The 9,438-nt window shown below is 42.1% G+C and overlaps 1 long non-coding RNA gene across 1 annotated transcript; it reads left to right on the top strand.

The window, feature by feature from the left end:
* Positions 1–452: 452 nt before the first annotated feature.
* On the top strand, positions 453–6,785 carry LOC146652875 (uncharacterized). The gene is made up of 2 exons (XR_014907608.1): positions 453–3,959; positions 4,267–6,785. It is a non-coding gene; the product is annotated as an uncharacterized LOC146652875 (long non-coding RNA).
* Positions 6,786–9,438: the final 2,653 nt, after the last annotated feature.

The following is a 9,438-nucleotide window of genomic DNA, read 5'->3' on the forward strand; positions in this document are numbered from 1 at the left end:
TGTCCATCAAAGACAGAGGACAAAGGTGCTGACACTGCTGAGTCTCGAATAATAAAGAGAGTTTGCCGGTCATAAGTCCGGAGCAAGTTGATTTCCACAGTTAAGGCAAAGAACAGCAAACAAAAAACCAAAAAACAGGAGGAGGAGTGACGGCGAGCCGAACATACTGGCGCCGTCTTGTCAGCATAGGAGATGGATTTCTTTCCATCTCCTATGCTGACTTAAGTGGGGCGATGTACAAAGCCGCTCAGTGGGGTTTTTTGTACAGAAGCATTAAGTCGCAGAGTTGCGCAGTTCGAACTTTTTTTTTTTTGTTCGCCGTCTTAGTGGGGCGAAATACAGACCGCTGTGTGGGGTACTGTAGTGAGTTCTCCACCGCTCAGTGGGATGTTGAGAAGTTCCACGGGGTCCAGATTGTGCTGGACAATAGGCCTATTTTGTGTTGTTGTCATTGTTGTCATCGTCGTTTTTGTTGTTGTTGTGTGTGAGTGTGTGCGGAGCAGAACACGTGGTCTGTGACACCGGCTGTTGTTGTTATCATGGGTTTCTAAGCAACCAAGAGTGAGTCGGAGGGAGACAGACGTTTGTGCTGGACTTTGCTCCTGGCAGCACAAAGTATTTAAATAAAGATGAGAGAGAAGTTTTCAGAAAACACACCAACCTTGAAGAGCGTGTGGAGAAGGCCAGCCCACATCAGCAGCACTTGAGATGTGCTCTGGTGAATGGCTTTCCCCCACCCCCTTGCTGACACAAAATGTTTATTCTTTAGCTTGCCCTGATCGACAGCAGCCTGTGTGCCAGACCATAGATTTAATTGAGGTGGATAGTTGTTAAAAGTAATCTACATTAAGCTTGTGGTTGCTCAAATTTTGTAAAATGACATATGAGGTGAAGTGATATAGATAAATATTTAAACTAATGAAGTGCATAGAGGCACTTGACCTGTGTGAAAGACTGTCGTCTTATTATGAGCTATTGTTGAGATATAGAGCACACCTATGAAAACAACTAATATGCTGAACCCTGTATGAAACATCTAAAAGTACATGATGGAGAAGCTGAATTGAATATGAAAGTGTAAGCCTTTGCCACTGTGAGCAGAGCATGCAACTACTGTGTGATGTTGCGTTGCGGTTTTTTTTTTTTTTTTCTTCTGAGCTGATGAGCAAGCTACACATTATCAGATCAAGAGCTGTCTGAGAACTACTCAAAGAGAGGGAAACAGAGCTCTGATAACTGTGATAACTGGAGTGTGCAGCGTTCCCGTGAGCAGTTTTCCTGCACCTTGACTCGTGTGTGTGTGTAGCATCAGCATCGTGTTTTTGTTTATTTGTTTTGTTGGGTTAAAAATAATTAAATAAACTGGTGATCATATTTATGGATCACCATGGTATCATCAGCCATGTGATTTATTTATGCAGATGAAAAAGAGAAAGAATTTATATTGTAGATGAAAAATAAATCATAGGGAAAAGGTTTTGTGTTGATCAGCCAAAAAACAACTACAATTTCATTTTATGCTTTTAAGAAAGGATTGTTCACAAAAACAGAGAGAGAGAGAGAGAGAGAGAGAGAGAGAGAGAGAGAGAGAGAGAGAGAGAGAGAGATGTGTGTTGATTAAGCAGCGATGATAATAATGAAAATGTCTTAGTTAGTCACTTTCAGGTGAAAAGCAGACCTGAATCAATTTTCCACATGCAGCAGTCGGAAGAAAGTTATAGTTTAACATCATTGGAAACATGCAGGCCAAGTTTCTGGCTGACTTATTTACAGCGCAATGTTTATGTGTCTCTCAACCTGACAAGCAAGTGCTCACTCCTCCCTGAAGAATGCAGCTCCAAAGAGCAATAAAATGGCAGATAAAGAGACAGCAGCAAGTCCTGAGCAAAGAGTCCCAGCAAAGCAGCAGCAATGTGGACAAACAGCATCAGAGAAGAAGAGCAAACCCATCATCCTGACTGATCGGATGAATGGCACTGTGTCTACCACAAGCTGAAACTTCACTGTGCATGTGAAGAAAACGTTTGAGGAGAACTGAACAGTTGGAGTTTGACATTTGCCACCTGTGGAGTAAAATGACAAGAAGAGACAGTGGAACACAGGACAAAGCTGAAGGAGAACTGCCGGGACTGTTGAAGTGGGAGAGGACAAAAGAGTGAGAGGACAACAGAGTGAGAAGACTAGGTGAGAACACATAGGAATTATTTAATGTGGGAAATCAAAATTTGGGTTAGCAAACCTGGGGAAAAGAAAACTGACTGCTTAAGTTGGAAAATTGTGAAGGGGTCTGAAACACTGCAAAAATAGAAACATATACAAAATCACACACACAAGCACAACATGCATTAACCCTACTAACACTTCCAAACACAAGAGAGCTTATGAAGATTAGACAACATCTTAAGCGTGTGAGTCTGTTTATCATCTTATCCAAGTCACCTCGTGTGATGCAAAAACCAGTGGACTCATAGCACATTAGTTAAGAAGTGATCAAATAATAGCAGAGAAATGTGTAGGAAAGGCAGAGAACATGCTCTGTTGGATATGCAGCTCCACAGACATGCATTAAACCTGCCTAATAACACAAACACACATGCGATGAAAATTAGCTTGTTATCTTTCATCAGTGTTAAAATAGTGTCAATTTAGCAGACACTTGTTATCAAATGCTGAATTTATCCAATGCAAAAATTGACTCTCTAGGTTGCAGGACAACAATTTAAACTTTTGTGGGAAAAAAGATTCTGGTTTGACCAACCAGTGATCAGATAATAAATTTAGTTGTTAATATAGTAAATTGGGAGAAGCTTCCTGCTTGATTGATGCAGCACAAGTTTACTACTAAATTTACTGTATGAGGGAAATTCTCTTTTAGTGATAACATTTTGAACATGCATTTCTGTTGTCCTGTCATCCTAGTGGGTTAATAGCTGATTCAAATTAGTTGATCGTTCTTAGATTAATGAAAGGTGACTGAATTCTAGCACGAGTGAATGAGATGTGTTGGAGTTTGTTGTGTGTTGAGTAGAGGCTCTAAAACACTGAGTTTCCTGCTTTGATGTGCGAGTGAATCCTGTATTTAGATACACAACTCTGAATACGTCAGAACAAACTTCTTTTGTGAAGTGCATGACAGCATGTCACATGTTTTATGATGAAGGGAAAAGGAAAACTGAATAAAATGGGTGTGTGGCCTAAATGAGTGAAGAGCACAGACCTGGTGATTAAACTCATAGCTAATAAGACATATTAGGCTTATGTTGTGTGTTGTGCAGCTGATGGTTGGTTTGGAGTGAATCTAGCTGATGATTCTTCTCCTGTTGTGAAGTTGATGAGGAGCTTGTGTCATGACTTAACAAGGCCTTTTTATTTTGATACTTTCACAGTGCACTGAGAGTTTGGTTTGATAATCTTTGTTATTTGTTATTTTTCATTTTTGAACAGGCACTGATTTTGTTTGTCTATTTCTTTTCTTTAAGCAGATCTGCACGTCAGAAATTAAAAGTGCTATACGACCTGTCGAGAAAGCTGTTACAAGTGAGTTTTCTCCACATTGAAATGGGCTCAGGAGAAAGCTACTTATTTGGGACAATATTAAGGGATTCAGCAGCGATGTAATCCGATCTAAAGTTCTTTTTCTTTTTGAAATGACGTCATTTTGCTGGAAGTGGAAACTAAATGCGACGACAGGTTCCACTATCAGCAAAGAAAGAATGAATGAATGCATGAATGAATGGAAATAAAAAACAAACTGACTGACTGGTAAAAGCTGACAGGACTTGACCACGACTCAAGGTTAACCTCCACCTAGACAGGACAAAAGGGTGGATGAATTTATGTGTTTTTTGTTACAGGAGCAGAAAGATGACAGCAACATTCGAGGTTGCATGACGATTTAATCTTTTAAATGCCATTTTCTCTGTCTGTGAATTTACTATGTGTGTGTCATTCACTAACTTGTGTTGCTCACAGACATTACTGTGAGAAATTGTATACATCTGCGCAGCGCTAACATTTGCATTTTCTTTTCTATAGCATTACAGTTCTTCATGTGGTTTGATCACATGATTTATACCAGGACAACTGGTTGATGTTTTTCCTACTACAGGATTTCTGGGTTTATGTGTGAAGAAAACTGTGTTTACAGGTCATGAGTGGTGATGCTGTTACACTGTGTTTTTGGGAAAATGTGAAGGTTACTTTGATGATGTGAATAACATGTGAGAAATTTCCTGTGTTGAAAACTAGTGTCACTTCTTTCCACAGTTATGGAGTTGACTTTATGGTGTTTTTATGGCACCTCTGGAATGTGGATGGCCGACGCCTGCCCACCAGGATGATCAATGTGTATTACTAATGTTTGTTTTTCTGAGACTGCATGTAGAAGATTCAGCTGAAGCGGACAAGTGACATGAGAAAAATATATAAGGGATTGTTTATGGAATAGTTGAAGATGGGCTATTGAGCTCATAGTAATATATAAGTGGAGTGACCTTGCTTAAGAGAAGTCACTGATTACATTAATGTTAACTGAGTACATGGGATGATCCATGTCTGAGGCAAATTATGGTAATAATAGTGATTTAATGATTTGAGAAAACCTGCACATGACACTTGTCTTGCTGATGCTGAATGCTTGTTACTCTTATGATACAATTGTTTATAAGTGTGAAGTTTGATTTTATTTCCAGATCTTGTTTTCCAGGCCATGATGGTGTGTATGCAGGCTCCTGGTGGAGCCAGTTTTTAAGACAGGGATCCAGGTTTGGTGAGTTGACGCATGAGAGTGTCCATGCGTCAAGAGGTGGGGTCCAGAATTAACATTAAACAATGTTTACTATTATTGTTGCAGTGATTTGTGTGATTAGCTGTTTATTTACAAGTATTAAACCTATGCAAGTGGTGCATCCATGTTCAGATGAGGCTTTGATGGCCTATAAGTGAAGTTCACTGAACTAAAGAATGTTGTTTGATGATTGTTGACATGCTCTCCAAATAGAAGTTTTCCCTCCTAGCAAGGAAATACAGGTGCAGCAGTAATCTCCTGAGAAATCTTAAGAGGCCCAGTGAGAAGCAAGAACCATTCCAGGCATAGCTGACAGCCCAGGCAGTGGTTGAGGTCAAAGGTCGAGCTGGTTGGGGTCCATCATGAGATCAGACTTTGGAGCCACAGCAAGGACCATGAAACTGCGTTGGAATGAGAGCTGTGCCACGGGAGGTTTCCAGAGGCCAACAGAGGAGATTGTGGACAACAGACGGGCACCTGAAGGATGAGGGGAGCGTGCCAAGCTCCATCGACAACGCAGAGGGAGTCTAAGGAAGACATCATGATTCTGTGAAAAGCACAGGAACCAGAAGCTATGGTGGTGATGACAGCAGTTTCCTATGAGGTCTGCAGCTTTGGAAATAGCTGAGACCCATGTTGACAAACAACAAAACCAACTGGTATGTTTGGATGTTTATTCTACATACATTTGGACTCTGGTCCTATGGACAATGATGGAAACAACTGGAAGAGACATTCATGACGCCCTGCAGAACTCAAACCACTCTGCAGAGACATGTGATTTGCACACCCGGAGGAAGCATCACCAAGCTGAGATGTTTTTGAAAATGTTACTTCTTATTTTCACTATTAAATTAACAATTTCTTTGTTTGCTCGTAGGATGCAGTTTGCCATTGGATGAGATCAATGAGGAATGGGATAACTGCTAATACATTTGTTAAACTGTGTATTTTTTCAGTAATTTAGGGTGATTTGACATATGCTGAGTATAAAAATGTTTGCATTGAAACTGACAGACATGAGGTATTCATAACTGGGAACTTTTCAAGCATAAAGGTCAAAAAGGGGGGAAATGTTAGATTTGTATTGTTGATTGTCATTTATGCTTAGAAATATTTACCCACATATGCTTAGAAGTGTATAATCATTTGTAGATTGAAAGAATGTCTCATCCTAGGAGGTCTGTAACAGCTCTGTGTAGCATGAAGGGGGAGGGCGTTCACTCCCTCTACAGAGTGTTCTGGCATAGATCACACCTCCTAGGAGAGGTCGTATCTTCTCTTGCTGATATATGGTTTAGCAAACACACGTATATCTGTTTATGTATAAGAGCCTTTTGTTAGATGGACCCAGACGTCCTGGCACCAGCTAGCACCAGAGTCTTCACAGGGTCACATCTTGACCTCACACACATACACACACACACACACACACACACACACACACACACACACACACACACACACACACACACACACACACATACACAGGCAAGGTACTCTTTGTGTGTATGTAGACGTCATATGTTAATGAACCTATGCATATTCATGTAACCTCAATAAAAGAACAGTGGTACGGGAGAACGGACGAGAGCAACTGGGGTCAGACGAGGGAACGGCGTCTGTCCGGTTTTCTCCCGTGCAAAGCAAATCAAAATCAAATCAAATCACTTTTATTGTCACATCACATGTGCAGGTACATTGGTACAGCACATGTGAGTGAAATTCTTGTGTGCGAGCTTCACAAGCAACAGAGTTGTGCAAATACAATAATGTAAACAAGCAAAATACAAGAATGGCTACATCTGAAACTAATAATATATGTACAATATATAATAGTATATGCATTTCTGGATGTGTATACTAAATATTTTTCTACGTGTGTGTGTGTGTGTGTGTGTGTGTGTGTGTGTGTGTGTGTGTGTGTGTGTGTGTGTGTGTGTACACATATTTTACAAATTAAATAGAGTAAACAATAAATAAAATATATAAAATAAAATATACAGAGTTGAGACATATGCAAAACAGTTGCATTACTGTACAGTATGGAGTGCATAATGTTAAAGTTCCAGTAGTGAAGCTGAGGTGTCTATGAAGTGTTCAGCAGTCTGATGGCCTGGTGGAAGAAGCTGTCTCTCAGTCTGCTGGTACGGGACCGGATGCTGCAGAACCTCCTTCCTGATGGAAGTAGTCTGAACAGTTTATGGCTGGGGTGACTGGAGTCCTTGATGATCCTCCCCGCTTTCCTCAGGCACCGCTTCCTGTAGATGTCTTGGAGGGAGGGAAGCTCACCTCCAATTATCCGTTCAGAGCACCGCACTACTCGCTGGAGAGCTTTGCAGTTGTAGGCGGTGCTGTTGCCATACCAGGTGGTGATGCATCCAGTGAGGATGCTCTCAATGGCACAGTGATAGAAGGTCCTGAGGATGCGGGGGCTCATGCCGAATCTTTTCAGTCTCCTGAGAAAGAAGAGGCGCTGCTGCGCCTTCTTCACTGTTTTGTTTGTGTGTACTGACCACGTAAGATCCTCAGCCAGGTGTACACCAAGGAACCGGAAGCTGCTCACTCTCTCCACAGCAGCGCCGCTGATGGTGATGGGGGTGTGTACTTCTCTGCACCTCCGGAAGTCCACTATCAACTCCTTTGTCTTTGCGACGTTGAGGGTGAGATGGTGAGGGTGAGATGGTGCACGAGTAACATGAAGAACTTTGAAGAACTTTGCCTACTTGTGTCTTGCTTTGCAGTGTAATTATATTGTCTTCAACGTTCCAGCGGATAGGTACAAGCTACAAACCTATCAGCAGGAAACAGAAAGTAAGATTAGTGAACACAAACGTTGCAACCACATATCCATCCCTGACACAAGACAAAAAAATATATGGTGTTTCAGCCTCAGAGTATGAAGATGAAGAAAGTTTTTCTCCTGATCCATTCCGTGAGGTGAGCACTTACCCTATGGTAGAGGTTGCTAACCCACATTTTGGAGTGGATGGGGATAACAGCCGCACTATTCATGTTTACCAGCCATGGACCGAGTCTGAATGTGCTGAAGCTTGTAAAAGTCTTGGAGACCCATTGACCAATGTTGATGAGTTCATAGCTCGACACAGACAGCTTTGTTCTTCATACCGTCTAAATGGACAGGAAACTGAGATTACTTTTAGGAGATGTCTCACTTATAATTGGACTCGTGTCAGAGGACAGTACACAGGTAAAGGGCCAGGTGATAACACCTTGCCCTATGGAGATGCAGGTCTCGTTGTCCAAATTAATGGAGTGTACGATCGTCTCAGAGATACTTTTAGAACAGCTGCAGACTACACCAAAATCTCACAATGCACACAGAAGGAAGGAGAGGATGTTCATGAGTATAGGGGTAGATTAGAGGAAGTGTTTAAGAGGCATAGTGGACTTGAAGAGAATCCTGACGCAGCAGGCCCCTATCAACAGCAGCTGAAACATGCCTTAATGAGTGGGTTCCACCCACCCATTGCAGATTTTATTAGAAAACAAAATGTAAATCACACCACAGATGGAGTTACTCAATGTATGAACTGGGCAAGGCATGCACAGGATGTGATTAAGGGCAAAAAGAAAAAATTGCAAAATACACCAAATGTTGCCACATTTTATGTTGATGAAGAGTCTCAGGTATTTTTTCAGGGACAGACTAGACGTGGCAGAGGCCGAGGAGGAGTTAGAGGAGGAGTCGGGGGGGCAGAAGTAATTGGCCACCCCGGAGAGGACAAAGGAACAGGGATGAGTGTTACAGGTGTGGAAAAATAGGCCATTATGCTAAAGAGTGCCCTAAAGACCTATGTGAGGAGTATAGACGACCAGGTCCACATAACCCCTCATATAATAAATGACTAGTATCTGCTGACACTGTTAACACACATGCATGTTTAAACACCCCATCAGACTGCCAAAAACAACAACCAGTGCTGTATTTTACTTTCAGGGTGGTGCAGCTCAACAGGATGACTAACGCGGAGTCTCACGCAATGATCCCGCGTCGGTGGGAGCTCCAAGACTCTCCTAAGTAGCTCCCCCGACGAGGCCTGACCAGCAGCAGGTGTGTGGCTTGACAGGCTCAGAAAAGTCAAAAATAGTGAGATATCTTGCAGAGGGATGCAGCAGTCTCAAAATTGCAAAGCTTCTGAAGCGTGATCATCAAACAATCAAGCGTTTCATTCAAAATAGTCAACAGGGTCGCAAGAAGCGTGTGGAAAAACCAAGGCACAAAATAACTGCCCATGAACTGAGAAAAGTCAAGCGTGCAGCTGCCAAGATGCCACTTGCCACCAGTTTGGCCATATTTCAGAGCTGCAACATCACTGGAGTGCCCAAAAGCACAAGGTGTGCAATACTCAGAGACATGGCCAAGGTAAGAAAGGCTGAAAGACGACCACCACTGAACAAGACACACAAGCTGAAACGTCAAGACTGGGCCAAGAAATATCTCAAGACTGATTTTTCTAAGGTTTTATGGACTGATGAAATGAGAGTGAGTCTTGATGGGCCAGATGGATGGGCCCGTGGCTGGATTGGTAAAGGGCAGAGAGCTCCAGTCCGACTCAGACGCCAGCAAGGTGGAGGTGGAGTACTGGTTTCATCATCATCATCGTTTATTTGTATAGCACTTTAAGAAC

Source organism: Rhamphochromis longiceps, linkage group LG15, assembly GCF_057381845.1.
Source record: "Rhamphochromis longiceps isolate RC_006_pf linkage group LG15, R_longiceps_female_GT1.1, whole genome shotgun sequence".
NCBI lineage: Eukaryota > Metazoa > Chordata > Actinopteri > Cichliformes > Cichlidae > Rhamphochromis > Rhamphochromis longiceps.